This window comes from Dendrobates tinctorius, unplaced genomic scaffold, assembly GCF_039654945.1.
Source record: "Dendrobates tinctorius isolate UK_male_01 unplaced genomic scaffold, ASM3965494v1 ptg000019l, whole genome shotgun sequence".
Classification (NCBI taxonomy): domain Eukaryota; kingdom Metazoa; phylum Chordata; class Amphibia; order Anura; family Dendrobatidae; genus Dendrobates; species Dendrobates tinctorius.
This window is the reverse complement of record NW_027361687.1, coordinates 48,361,272-48,375,971: the sequence shown is the minus strand read 5'-3', so window position 1 is coordinate 48,375,971 and position 14,700 is coordinate 48,361,272. Positions and strand designations below refer to the sequence as shown.

The following is a 14,700-nucleotide window of genomic DNA, read 5'->3' as shown; positions in this document are numbered from 1 at the left end:
TTTGGAGGTGCTGGCTTGCCCTGCTGCTAGTGTATTATCGGAACGCATCTTTAGTGCCGCAGGTGGTGTACTAACAGACCGTCGCATGCGACTATCCTCCGATAACGTTGACCGGCTTACTTTTCTGAAAATGAACAAGGCCTTGATCTCGCAGGAATTTGCCAGTCCTCTTCCAGATTAAATAATTGGTTGGCAACAGTATCCAGGTCTCCTGTTGTGTTCATGTTTCTACCACCTGAACTGTTATTCCTGGGCTCCAACACCGCCAGTTGCTGCTCAGAAGTGCTGTCTGCACAGTCAACACTTGCTCATGTGTTATTGGGGTTCAGTAACGTCAGCTGATCCCCTGCTGTGTCCGGCAATTTCGCCTGCTCTGTCCACATTCACACTACTCCAGATATTAAACTTGCTCCAATTAGGTCTCTGGCTACACTCTGTTTCTACTGTAATCCCTGGGCTCCAACACCACCAGTTCCTGCTCAGAAGTGTCTTTGGCACGGGTACTCCCTCCTGCCCAGCCTGGTTCCAGCACGCCAGCTGTTTCCGGGTAGTGTCAACGTCACTTTGCCTCCAATACGTTGTCCTGTCGTGTTGCGGTCGGGTTAGCCGACTCTATGGTGCCTGCAGTTTAGGTGCTTCCTATGTGGGCTGCGGGATCTGGCAATGAAGGCTGGTTCCGTAGTGCCAATAGGACAAGCTCCCCCTGTAGGACTGTGGGTTTCGGTAACTCCGGCCGGCTTGCGGCCTTGCAACTTTTTTTTTCATGTGTACCTTCTGCTGCCTATCTGAGTTCCAGTACCATTAGCTGGTTCTTTGGAAGTCAATCTTGAATATGTCCCCCTGGGTTCCAGTAACGTCAGCTGGTTCCAGGCAGAGCCTTTGGCTTAGGTGCCTCCTTCTCGGTATCCGAGTTCCACCAACGTCTGCTGGTCCTTGGTAGTGCTTTCTGGCACAGGTACCTCCTGCTTAGTAACCATGTTCCAGCACCGTCAGCTGGTCCTCGGTAGTTCCATTGGCTCTTGTACCTTCGGCTACCCATCCAGGTTCCAGTACCGTCAGCTGGTTCTCAGCAGTTCCTCAGCCTTCTTGTACCTTCTGCTACATTTCCAAGTTCAAGCTTTTTGAAATGGTTTTTGGCAATCACTCTGGATCTCCCTGACGACGACCCTAAAGACGGCATAGTAACATAGTTAGTGAAGACCACCCCGAAGAAGACGACGACCCCGAAAACGACGACCCTGGAGACGATGACCCTGAAGACCACCCCGAAGAATTAAAAAAAAAAAAATTAATTCCTGCTATTCCATTTGATTGGGCTAAACCTCTATGCCTTTAATGTCTCCTCCACCTCCCCCAATACATTCTACATTATTCTTAGTTGTTTTCCTTCATGTAGAATTAACCTACAAGGAAAGTAAGGGTTTTTTTTCATTCCGATATTTGTGTCCCATTAACTTGCATTGGTTTCCGGTATCGGAATCGGCGATATCCGATATTTTTGTGGTATCGGTCCGATCCAATCCGATCCGATATTTCCCGATATCGGAAGGTATCGCTCAACACTAGTAGAGGACAATGTTTAATGACATCCTGAGGCTTTCTCTCGTCTGGAGGAGGTTTATTCACATTGTGAGGAGGACCTGTGGAAGCAATGTTAGTTTTGTGGACTGCCATGGGTGTCATATTGGGTTTGACACCAGGGGCAGTGGAACACGACAAAGTAAAGTCAAAACTAGGGTCATTTCTAAACCTAGATTGCTTGGTGACAAAATCAACAAATACAACGAAAGGAGGAAATGATACATTATGATTTTGTTTATACCGTGAACCACATGTAATCCACTTTTCTTGTAGGTTGTAAGGAAGTTTCTGTACTATCGGATTGACCACCCTTAGCGGTGTCTAAGAATGCCAATCCGGACAAGTCTGCTTCTTCCTGGGCAACCTGTAACTCTATCAACAAATCACTCAAATCTCTAAGCTTTTGATAACCTTTAGGTCCTATCTTAGGAAAATCATCAATTCTTTTATATAAAGCATTCTCTATGACTTCTACTGTCCCATAGCATTCATCAAGTCTGTCCCACACTTTACGTAGACCTGTGCGGGGATGCTTTACATTAATGTCTCTCAGTCTTTTGGTATGCTCGACCGACTCACTTCACTAGGAGATCTAACTCCTCACTACAAGAAAGGTCCAGACCATGAATGGCGTTCCGGAACAAGGCTCACCATGACCTATAGTTCTCGGGTTTGTCAGTGAACTTTACAAGTCCTTTTGTAACCAGTTCTCAGTGGGCAAAGAACTTTGCAAAGTCCATGGTGGGTCTGTCAGTGCTGGTACAAGCTGGTGTGTTATAGCCATGTCTAGTGTGCGGTGTATCACCATACCTGTAAGACGTTTGTGACTCTGGATAGTCTGTGCTGTACCTTCTTGGTAAAGAAGGTGGCTCTTTAAGGCGGGATGGGAGCTGTACCTTCTTCTCAGTGGAACGGTAGCTGCGGTCGACATCTCTGTGCTGGACATCTCGCCTATGGTAGTGAAGCTTGGGGTTAGATCGCTGGTAATCGGCGTAGGCTGATCGATATGATGCGCCAGGGCTGTCATCCACACCGGAATGTTGACGGATGTACTCTGCGACGCGCTGCGCTGGATCTTGCTGCTCTAAATCTGGTCCGATAATGTTGCTGCGTCTCTCATAATCAGGATTCTTCATAGCTTCCAAATACTCAGCCTTAGCTATTGAAGCTGCTGTCTCTTTGTCTGCCGCAAGTCTTTCTAGCTCTGCCTGCAGACATGCAGTTCCAGCTTGAAGGCGTGCACTTTCTGCCTCTCTCTCTGCCTGCAAACATGCGGTTTCGGCTTGAGTTTCCACCTCTCTCTCTGCCTGCAAACGTGCTGATTCGGCTTGCAGGCGTGCAGTTCCCGCCTCTCTCTGCCTGCAAATGTGCGGTTTCTGCTTGCAGATGTGCAGTTTCCATATCTTGATCTGTTTGTCTCAGCTTTAGATGCATCTCTCGTTCGGCAAAGGAGGATCTTGCTTTGGCTGCTTCGGCATCGAAGTAGTGACAGAAGCGAGCTCTGCTATTGACGACCTGCCAGAACTTGCTTGTGACTTCGTTTTGAGTGAGGATGTGCTGTGTCGAGAGATTGTGAGTTTAGCTGCGAACTGCTGTGTATACTGGCGGGAAACAGTCTATATGGGGCAAGCTTCCGTGTGGCGGGAAAGATGAAGAACTTGTTGGCGGGCTGCACTCTCGGTACTTGTGACTGTATGATGGCCGCTGCAGTATCCGCAGGCAGCGCGGTGTGGGTACAAGTGGCTCCTTAAGTCATATTCGCTATTCCAGGCAACTAGAATCTGTTTTATTGCTCTGCCTTCATGCACGTTGACACAGTGAGCAATCTAGCATACAGCATAAAACACCTTCTATCTTCCAAAATAAGCAGACTGTTCTCTGTAGTCTAACTTGTTTATTGGTGAAGAGTATAGAACATGCGGTAAAACTATAAAGAATACAAATGACATTGGCAAGTATTGGGCAGATGATCACACAGCTAACACAAGTACAGGAAGTATACAGTGTGATGCAAAAGTTACAGGGAATACGCTGGTGTCTAATTACATCTACTGAGCACTAGCTGCTATACAGTTAATAACATCTCTGTACAACACTGCATTGCAAGAAAAGATATTAATCTTACCAGATATGCTTTAGCCGGATAATGAACTCAAGTTGGGGAGTTACAGTCAGACAAATAAACACGTGTGTCCTTAAGAAATACACAGAAGAAAATGGCATCTTCCTCATCCCAGAATACACTGCTTCAATCCCAATACAACACTCTCTGTTAAAGACACAGGCTGTAAATGCTATTAAAGACACAGCTATAAATTCAGCCATCACTAGATGGTGCTATAACTAAACCAGCACATAATACAAGCATATTTGCCCTATATTCAGAGGGCAGAACAAGCATGTATACTTTAGAAACCAATTGTCACAGGTTTACCGTGACAGAGAGCAGACAGACTACTGCAGCGTCTGATTTCTCCTACTCCTGCACAAATTATAAGCACTTCACCTTCATATTAAATGGTGTAAATTTCTTTGGGCAGTGCAGGGGTTAATCTGCTCAGTTGAAAACTTTTGGAGCTAAGGTTCTCAGCTGTGCACTGTTAGCCACTACCATCTTCTATATATTCTGGGTCCGGGCTAGCACTCAATGTAAGACGTAGCTTTTGCTGCATGGCTGGAAGTTGCTGTTGGTGGTTATTTGAGTAGGCGGTTGGTGAATTTATCTGTGACTATTGCTAGGTTTTCAATGTGTGATAATTCCATTTCTTCATTGGTTTAAACCCATCCTCTACTTCCTGGAGCATACTTCTGTCATATGTGTGTGTATGTTTGGTATTTTTCGTTACCTCTGTTCGTATTACCTGGTTTGTCTGGTTGGTTAGTGTATTACACTACACTACTACTCCCCTCTTTCCTGGGTGGGGAAAGTGTACAGACTGAGGGCAGATTCAGGAGCTAAGGCAAGGTACCCTGCCAATGCCTGCTGCCGCTAATAACAATGAGAGCAGGAGCAGCTGGTGGGAGTATTCAACTGTCAGTTCCTGCACTGTAAATAAATAATTTAAGAAAAATATGGTGTGGGTTCCCCTGTATTATTGATAACCAGCTAGGCAAAACTCCCAGCTAGGGGTTGCAACCCTCAGCTGTCAGCTTCAGTAAGACTGGTTATCAAGAATAGATAAATTCCCATGCCATATTTTTTAATTATTTAAATAAATAATTTAGAAAAATGGCGTGGGGTCCCCCCATTTTTGACAACCATCCAAGCTAAAGCTGGCAGCTGGGGGCTGGTATTGTCAGGCTGGTAAGGGGCCATAGATATTGCCCCCAGCCTAAAAATAGCATCCCGCAGCTGCCCAGAAAAGTTGCATCTATTAGATGCACCAATTCTAGCGCTTTGCTCGGCTCTTCCCTCTTGCCCTGTAGCGGTGGCAAGTGGGGTTCATATGACATCAAGCCCATGGTTTAGTAATGGAGAGGCATCTATAAGACACCTATCCATTACTAATCCTATAGTTATACAGTAAATAGAGACACAGCCAGTATAAAGTCTTTTATTTAAAAAAAAACAAGGCACACTTTTACTTTTTTATTTAAAACTAACAAACACAGTTATACTCACCTAACACTTAATTCAATTGAATCCCTCGTCTCCTGTGGTAAAACAAAAATGAAAAAAAAAAAAATATCCCTCACCTGTCTGTCCTTCTGTCCCATGCCATAATCATGTCTGGGGGATAAATAGTTTTCAACCTGGATGGTACCAAGATGCGACCGTCCCAGCAGAGAACCACTGGTGAATGAGCTGCTGCGAGTGCAGTGTCAGTGAGTAGCGGTAACGTCACTGAGGTTTTTGCCAGTCACTGAGGCTGCGTTCCCAGCTGGGCCAATGAACTGCGGTGACCTTGGTGAGATTCCCGCTAGCACAGTGAGAAAAAGTCTCACGGTGCAGAGGTGATTTCACCACATTACATCGGGAGAATTTGAACTGCGGTGGACTCGCCTCTGCACCGTGAAACTTTTTCTCACTGTGCTAGCGTGGATCTCACTGAGTTCATTGCAGTTCAGCTCAGCTGGGAACGCAGCCTCAGTGATCGGCAGTAACCTTGATGATTCACTAACACTGCACTCGCAGCAGATCATTCACCAGTGGCTCTCAGCCTGGACGATCGGGCAAAGCGCCAGAATTGGCACATCTAATAGATGAGCCTTTTCTGGGAGGCTGCAGGCTGCTATTTTTAGGCTCAGGGCAATATCCATTGCCCCTAACCAGCCTGAGAATACCAGATCCCAGCTGTCTGCTTTAACTGGTTGTCACAAACCAATAAATAATTAAATAATACGGTATGGGGACCCCTCTTTTCTTGATAACCAGCCTTGCTGAAGCTGACAGGTGAGTACGGTATGGGGACCCCTCTATTCTTGATAACTAGCCTTGCTGAAGCTGACAGGTGAGGGTTGCAGCCACCAGATGTGAGTTTGGCCTGGCTAGTTATCAAAATTACAGGGGAACCCATACTGTTTTTTTTTAATTATTTATTTACAGCGCAGTAACCAACTGATGAATACATACTCCCATCAGCCACTCCTGCTCGCATTGTTATTAGCGGCAGTAGATGTCAGTTGATGGGAGCAGTAGTCCCATCAGCTGACACCAGTGTCCTGAGGAAAACTTTATACCTCCAATCACAGCTGTGGGCTCATGCTGTCTTTTGACAGCATGGGAACCCTGGCAGTCTGATCGGCAGTGATTATTTTACTGCCAATCAGAAGTTCGTGCCCCCCATTCAAGTGAATGCGGTCCAGGTTCAGGTCCAGGTACTGTTCTGATACCCGAACCAAAACTTTTTGTAACTCTTCGGCCAAAACCACCTGACCCGAACATCAAGGTGTCCGCCCTTCTCTACAGGGTGGGCCATTTATATGGATACACCTGGGTGGGCCATTTATAAAGTTGGATCCAAAATGGCCGACTTCAAAATGGCCACCATGGTCACCATCTTGAAAAGTTTTCTCCCTCCCATATACTGTACTAATGTGCCACAAACAGGAAGTTGATATCACCAACCAGGTGAATAATAAAGTAACTTGGCACTCAACTGAATGATCCTTTTTGAAAATAAGTTTTTATTGTGGCAGTCACAAAAGACTTTTCGGCCTACAATTGGCCTTCGTCAGTCTGCCGACTGCTGCAGATGATGAAGTTAATAGTGGAGAATTATATAAGATCCTATTACAAGGCAGTGATTTTGGAGGTTACTGCAATAACCAACTGTCTATAACACGTGTAGTGCTCTGGTGAATCCAGGAAAAATTGGAACAGGCAATGGAGCTTAAGTCTCTAGGGGCTTTATGCCTGTAAGAGTTTATGCCTGGTGGGTATGGGTTAATATCTTTTGATACTTGAACCAATTAATGTTAGAGAAAAATAAATTTCTTATAATCCTGTAAACGAGAATGTGACACATATAAAAACTAAGAGGTTAATGCCTGAGGCGTCCGGGGCTAGCAGCGGATACTGCGTCCAGGTCCATACGCCCAGGCACTACACCTGCACGTGTTCATGTAACCTGATCTACTGATACAAGACTGTTAAAGCGCCTCAGGCATTAACCTCTTAGTTTTTATATGTGTCACATGCTCGTTTACAGGATTATAAGAAATTTATTTTTCTCTAACATTAATTGGTTCAAGTATCAAAAGATATTAACCCATACCCACCAGGCATAAACTCATACAGGCATAAAGCCCCTAGAGACTTAAGCTCCATTGCCTGTTCCAATTTCTCCCGGATTCACCAGAGCACTACACGTGTTATAGACAGTTGGTCATTGCAGTAACCTCCAAAATCACTGCCTTGTAATAGGATCTTATATAATTCTCCACTATTAACTTCATCATCTGCAGCAGTCGGCAGACTGACGAAGGCCAATTGTAGGCCGAAACGTCCTTTGTGACTGCCACAATAAAAACTTATTTTCAAAATGGATCATTCAGTTGAGTGCCAAGTTACTTTATTATTCACTTGGGTCTGGGTAACCTACTTGTGCACCCTGTAGTAGTGCCACGCTATACTTTACACGATATCACCAACCATTCCCATTTTATTTAGGTGTATCCATATACATGGCACACCCAGATGCAAAAAAGGACTCAGTAGAGGCAAAATTTGAAATAATTTGACTACTACATGCATAGGCTGGCACATGCACGATCAACATTTCTTAGTGTGGGAATCTCACTGAGCTAAAATGCGGCCTAAAGGGCCTCATCAACCACCGGCCATCCCATCAACTACATCTGCTGCTTCTTCCTCCTATGTCATTGTGCCAAGTGTTCTTACACAGATCTATGGCCACAGAAATTCCACTTGCTTACCCCCTATAGTTGGGGTGAATGAGAGCCTGTCAGCTATTATGGAAGTGGACATGACTTTTTTTTTTTGTGTCACCAGCACAAAGCCACCCTGGAGACGTCCTTTGAATGGATGAAGAGACATGCCAACAAGAGACGACACCTACCTTTCAGACAGGAGACACCACCTACCTTTCACTCAGGAGATAAAGTATTTGGCTCTCTTCTAGGTAAATATAAAAAGTCCAAGAATTTGGTAAGTTTATTCATAACATGGAACTAGTGTACAAAACATTTCAGTTGTCAGACCTTCATCAGTTATACACTAAATGATTCCAATAGGTTCAGGGAGATTCAAACATATGGTTTCCTTAGCGACGGTAGTGGGCTGCATTTGCTATGTTTGAAACTCTCTGGACCTATTTGAATCATTTAATGTACAACTAATGAAGGTCTGACGACCATAACACTTTGTTCACTTACTCCATGCTATGAATAAACTTACCAAATAGAGTGCCGAAGTCTTCGAACTTTATATGTACCGGGTTGGGAGCGGAACCTATCCATGCACCTAGAAACATTACAAGTGTTGTCCTTCTTTCCAAGTATTTCTTCTAGGTACATCCACCTGAAGATACCATCTTATAAATTGGATTCTCACTTCATCGGTCTGTTTGAGGTCCTTAAACTGATCAACGCTGTATCCTACAAGTTGAAGCTCCTAGCTTCACTATGCGTGCCCAACTCCTTCCATGTATCTCTCCTGAAACCAGTCATCTTAAGTCTTTTCTTCGAGCATCTGGGTACCATTCCTGCTCCTGTCAGGGGAGAAAGGCGAATGCCCGGGTAACTTGGTCGTTCCTGGCTTTGTAAGATTTTGGTGTTCATGTGGAACAAGGACCAGGAATACTTCATGGGAACGCTGATGCCCTCTCAAGTGTTCACTGTTTGATGGCTGAAAGCACCCATCCTCTCAGCTTTGGGAATAGGGCGTTTTATGTAGGAAAGCAAGAGGTAAAGTCCTGGATGGGAGGTATGTGTCACCGAGGTGCCTGGTCTCAGTGATGTAAGTCTCGAGGATGAAGGCTCCAGACACAACAGGTTGCTGAGAGTTTTTTCTTATTGGGACCGTATTTTGCGTCCGGTTTTGGGAGTGACAAGAAGAGCTTTGGTGGGAAAAGTTGCTCCCATACCTCCAGTCTGGGCTGTACAGGTCCTGTTTAGGGCAGCTGAGCTGTCTCCTAGCTGTGTGTGTGTGTGTGTGTGTGGGAGGGAAAAAAGACCTTTGGTGTTGGCAATTTCAGCCAGAAGCTGAAAGAGAGCAGACTATAATCTGAACAGGCGAGCCCAACCTGGTAATTGTTGCCTGTTCATGATTGGACTGTTTATTTTTTCTGTTATACCTTTGTGCGCAGAAGAAGCTGTTCGGTTTGTAACCACTTAAGTTTTATTACAGCAATAAAACATTATGTTTGGATCAGAATGCACTGCCTGTGTGAACGATAATGGCTATCAAAGAGCCAAAGAGCATGATATCTCTACACCAGTTATCCGAATTGGATCATTTTGTACTTCCATACAACTTCCTGTACTCTGCATGAAGTCTACCCCAAGACTAGTTATTGGTCTTACAGGGAATGTATCATCAGAAAATTATATACAGTGTGGAATAAAAGTATTTGATTACACTGATTACAAGTTTTCCCACCAACAAATAATGGAGAGGTGTGTAATTTTTATCGTAGGTACACTTCACCTGTGTGAGACAGAATCTTAGGCCGGGGTCACACTTGCAAGTGTGATGAGAGAAACTCGCTCGAGTCTCTCGCATCTGTACCCGGCACTCGGGACTGGAGTGTGCGCCTGCATGTATTTCTATGCACCCACACACTCTGGTTCCGAGTACCGGCAGCAGTGCTGGGTATTAATGCGAGTTTCTCGCATCACACTCAAAAGTGTGACCCTGGCTTTAAACAAAAATCCAGAAAATCACATTGTAAGATTTATAAATAATTTATTTGCATTTTATTTAATGAAATAAGTATTTGATAAAATGGAAAAACAGAACTTAACCCCTTCATGATCCAGCCTATTTTGACCTTAATGACCTGGCCATTTTTTGCAATTCTGAACAGTGTCCCTTTATGAGGTAATAACTCAGGAACGCTTCAAGGTTGATAATTTTTGCATTTATTTGTGAAAAAAACAGAAATTTGGCGAAAATTTTGCAATTTTCAAATTTTGAATTTTTATTCTATTAAACCAGAGAGTTATGTGACATGAAATAGTTAATAAATAACATTTTCCACATGTCTACTTTACATCAGAACAATTTTGGAATCAAAATTTTTTTTGTTACGCCGTTATAAGGGTTAAAAGTTGACCAGCGATTTCTCATTTCTACAACAAAATTTACAGAACCATTTTTTTTTAGGGACCACTTTGAGGGGTCTATATGGCAGAAAATACCCAAAAGTGACACCATTCTAAAAACTGCACCCCTCAAGCTTCTCAAAACTACATTCAAGAAGATTATTAACCCTTCAGGTGCTTCACAGGAACTAAAGCAACGTGGAAGGAAAAAATTGACATTTTAATTTTTCCAACAAAAATTTTCTTTTAGTATCAATTTTTTCATTTTCACATGGGTAACAGGATAAAATGGATCATAAAATTTGTTGGGCAATTTCTCCTGAGTACACAATACCTCATATGTGGTCATAAACCACTGTTTGGGCACACGGCAGGGCCCGGAAGGGAACGAGCGCCATTTGACTTTTTAAATGGAAAATTAGCTCCAATCGTTAGCGGACACCATGTCGCGTTTGGAGAGCCCCTGTGTACCTAAACATTGGAGATCCTCTACATGTGACCCCATTTTGCAAACTAGACCCCCCAAGGAACTTATCTAGATGTGTGGTGAGCACTTTGAACCCCCAATTACTTCACAGAAGTTTTAACGTAGAGCCGTGAAAATAAAAAATATTTTTTCTTTGCTCAAAAAATGATTTTTAGCCCACAATTTTTTATTTTCACAAGGGAAACAGGATAAATTGGACCCCAAAAGTTGTTGTCCAGTTTGTCCTGAGTACGCTGGTACCCCATATGTGGGGGGAACACTGTTTGGGCACACGTCGGGGCTCGGAAAGGAAATAGTGACGCTTTCAAATGCCGACTTGATGGAATGGTCTGTGGGAGTCATGTTACGTTGCAAAGCCTCTGATGTGCCTAAACAGTGGAAACCCCCCACAAGTGACCCCATTTTGGAAACTAGACCACCCAAGGAACTTATCTAGATGTGTGGTGAGCACTTTGAACCCCCAAGTGCTTCACAGAAGTTTATAACGCAGGGCCGTGAAAATAAAAAATCATTTTTTTCACAAAAATACTTTTTTTAGCCCCAAATTTTGTATTTTCCCAAGGATAAAAGAAGAAATTACACCCCCAAAGTTGTTGTGCAATATTTCCTTAGTACGTTGATACCCCATGTGTGGGGGTAAACACTGTTTGGGCACATGTCGGGGCTCGGAATGGAGGGAGCACTGTTTGACTTTTTGAACGCAAAATTGGCAGGAATAAATGGTGGCGTCATGTCGCGTTTGGAGACCCCGTGATGTGCCTAAACAGTGGAAACCCCTCAATTCTAACTCCAACTCTAACCCCAACACACCCCTAACCCTAATCCCAACCCTAATCATAACCCTAACCACAACCCTAACCCCAACATACCCCTAACCCTAATCTCAACTCTAACCCTAACCACAAGCCTAACCCTAATCCCAACCCCAACCCACCCCTAACCCTAATTCCAACCCTAATTCCAACCCTAACCCTAATTACAACCCTAATCCCAACCCTAATTACAACCCTAACCCTATTTCTAACTCTAATTCCAACCCTAACCCTATTTCTAACCCTAACCATATCTCCAACCCTAACCCTAATTCCAACCCTAACTGTTGTGAACACTTTTGACCTGACTTCTGAGTTTGGGCTCCCTTTGGTGGTTGCTGAGGGTAATGGAGCTGGTTGGGTTGGCAGAAGTCAATCACCTGAAGAGGATGATTGGAGGTCAGGTGTTACAGACTGGGAAGATTTAAGTCAGCAAGCTTCCCTCAGTTGTTGCTGGTGATTTGGTTTTCTTCCTGTGCATTTTGAAGTCCGCTTGCTCCCTGCTTGGTGCTGCATCGTTCAGATAACTTATTTGTTTGCTGGAATCTTTTTGCATTTGATCCAGTTTTTGCCTTTCTCTGCTTTCTGCTTTGCTGTGTGAGTTCAGCATTGTTCCCTGTTGGGACCAGTGCTAGACCCTGCTCCATATGCCACAGCTTATGTCAGTCTGTTCAGTATTGCTAGTCCCTGTTATATCAGTATCTTGTTTTGCTTCCAGTTCACACCAGAATTCTGATCTAGTGGGGGAGAGGCCGTTTGGCCTCTGTATTTTTGCATATCAGACGTGTTGGATTTTTCTTAGGGTTTTTTGCGTGATTGCAGACAGTATTTTTCCTGTCCTGTTCTATCTAGACAGTTTGGGCCCCATCATTTGCTTACTCTATTTTCTGCCTGTGTTTGTGCCTCATCTTGTCTCACTGGCAATATATGTTTGGGGGCTATCTATTCCTTTGGGGTTCTACTCCGGGGCAGTTTAGCTTTCCCCTTTCTTGCTTTAGGCTTCCTGTACATTCGACCTGAAGAAGAGGTCACTGAATGGACCTCAAAACGCGTTGTCTCTGTATGTACCATAAATAAATCACTGATATTGGAACCAATTTCTACAATCTACTGGATTTCCTCTATTTGATGGTTGAAATATAGCAGCGCGGGAATCTGGTGTTTTTTTCCCTTTTGGGATCTCCTCCTTGAGTATTGGATGCAGACGCTGTCTGTCTACACCATCCTGCTGCAGCTTCATTGCATGTGACTAAGCGAATACAGTAGTTGTGGCTTTACACAACTATTGAGGGTGAGTACCCTGCACAATTTAATTTATATTCATTATATTTACACTGGTAAGGCCCTATGGGTGCGCTTTTGTGGTTTCTTTTATCTTTATTGCTCTAGGCTTAGTTAACTCTTTGGCTGTCCCACGGCTAATTCTAGTTGTGTTGTTAGTTGTAGGGGTCTGCAATCCGCTTAGTTACCAACCTTTCTGGTTGCCTAGCTTATTCCCCGGCTATCCTCCTCGGTGACCCAATCATATTACCTGACCCTAATTCTAACCCTAATAAAAAAAAAAAAAAAAAATATTTTATTATTTGTGCCTACCTATGGGGGTGATAAAGGGGGGGTGTATTTTCATTTTTTTATTTTGATCACTGTGAGAGTTTATCACAGTAATCAAAATGAAAAAATGAATCTGCAGCCGGCAAATTCCGGGGGCGCCCATGATCCGGGACAGCGGGACACCGGGACGGCCAGAGGGACTTTGTAGATACCGTGGGAGGTGAGGGGGGGGATCGGAAGGTGGAGGGAGCAGAGGGAAGGGGGAGGGGAGCTGATATTAACGGCGGTGGCAGATAGCCGCCGTCCGTTGGTGGCGGGGGCCGATCGCCCCCGCTAGTCAGTGTGGGGGGGTCGGATCTCAGTCTCCAGCCATGGCAGTTGCTATTGCAGCATCGGCCATGGCTGGATTGTAATATTTCACCAAATTTCATTGGTGAAATATTACAAATCGCACTGATTGGCTGTTTCACTTTTAGCAGCCAATCAGAGCGATCGTAGGCACGTGGGAGCTAAGCCACCCCCCCTGTGGTGAACTATAAAGGGTCCTCTGTGTGCGGGTCGGGTGACTTTTCAGTGACCCCGGTCACCTGACCTGCAGGGGGGCAATCAATTCATGACGCCACATAGGCATCATGGGTCGGATTGGCACCGACTTTCATGACACCTACGTGGCGTCAAAGGTCGGGAAGGGGTTAATATTTGGTACAGAAACCTTTGTTTGCAGTTACAGAGGTCAGACACTTCCTGTAATTCTTGACCAAGTTTGCACATACTGCAGCAGGGATTTTTTCCCACTCCTCCATACTGATCTGCTCCAGATTTTTCAGGTTTTGGTGCTGTTGCTGGTCAACATTGAGTTTCAGCTCCTTCTGAAGATTTTCTGTTGAGTTCAGGCCTGGAGACTGGCTAGACCATTACAGAACCCTGAAATGCTTCTTACGGAGGCACTCCTTAGTTGCCCTGACTGTGTGTTTAGATCACTTATCATGCTGGAAGATCCAGCCACGACTCATCTTCACTGATCTTACTGAGGGAAGGAGGTTATTGGCCAAAGTCTTACGATACATGACCCAATTTATCCTCCCTTCAATACGATGCAGTCGTCCTGTCCTCTTTGCAGAAAGGCACCACAAAGCATGAGGTTTTCCCCTCAATGCTTCAGAGTTGGGATGGTGTTTACCAAGTTGCTTGCCTATTGTCATGTAGGCCATCCCTTCTGTAGGTCTATAATTTTGTCCCTTGTGTCCTTACACAGTTCTTTAGTCTTGGTCATGGTGGAGAGGTTGGAATGTGATTGATTGTGTGGACAGGTGTCTGTTATACAGGTAACAAGTTCAAACCTGTATGCAAGTTACCTGCATACAGGTAATGTGTGCAGAGTAAGAGGTCTTCTCAAAGAAACAGGTCTGAGAAAGCTAGAATTCTTGCTGGTTGGTAGGTGATCAAATCCTTATTTCATGCAATAAAATGCAATTTTATTATGTAAAAGTCATATAATGTGAATTTTCTGTGTTTTTATTTTTAGATTCTGTCTCTCACAGG

At 44.3% G+C, this 14,700-nt stretch overlaps 1 protein-coding gene across 1 annotated transcript in view; it reads right to left on the bottom strand.

The window, feature by feature from the left end:
• LOC141082912 (uncharacterized) overlaps nucleotides 1-14,700 on the bottom strand; it is a 784,035-nt gene that overhangs the window by 329,969 nt on the left and 439,366 nt on the right. The window lies entirely within an intron of this gene.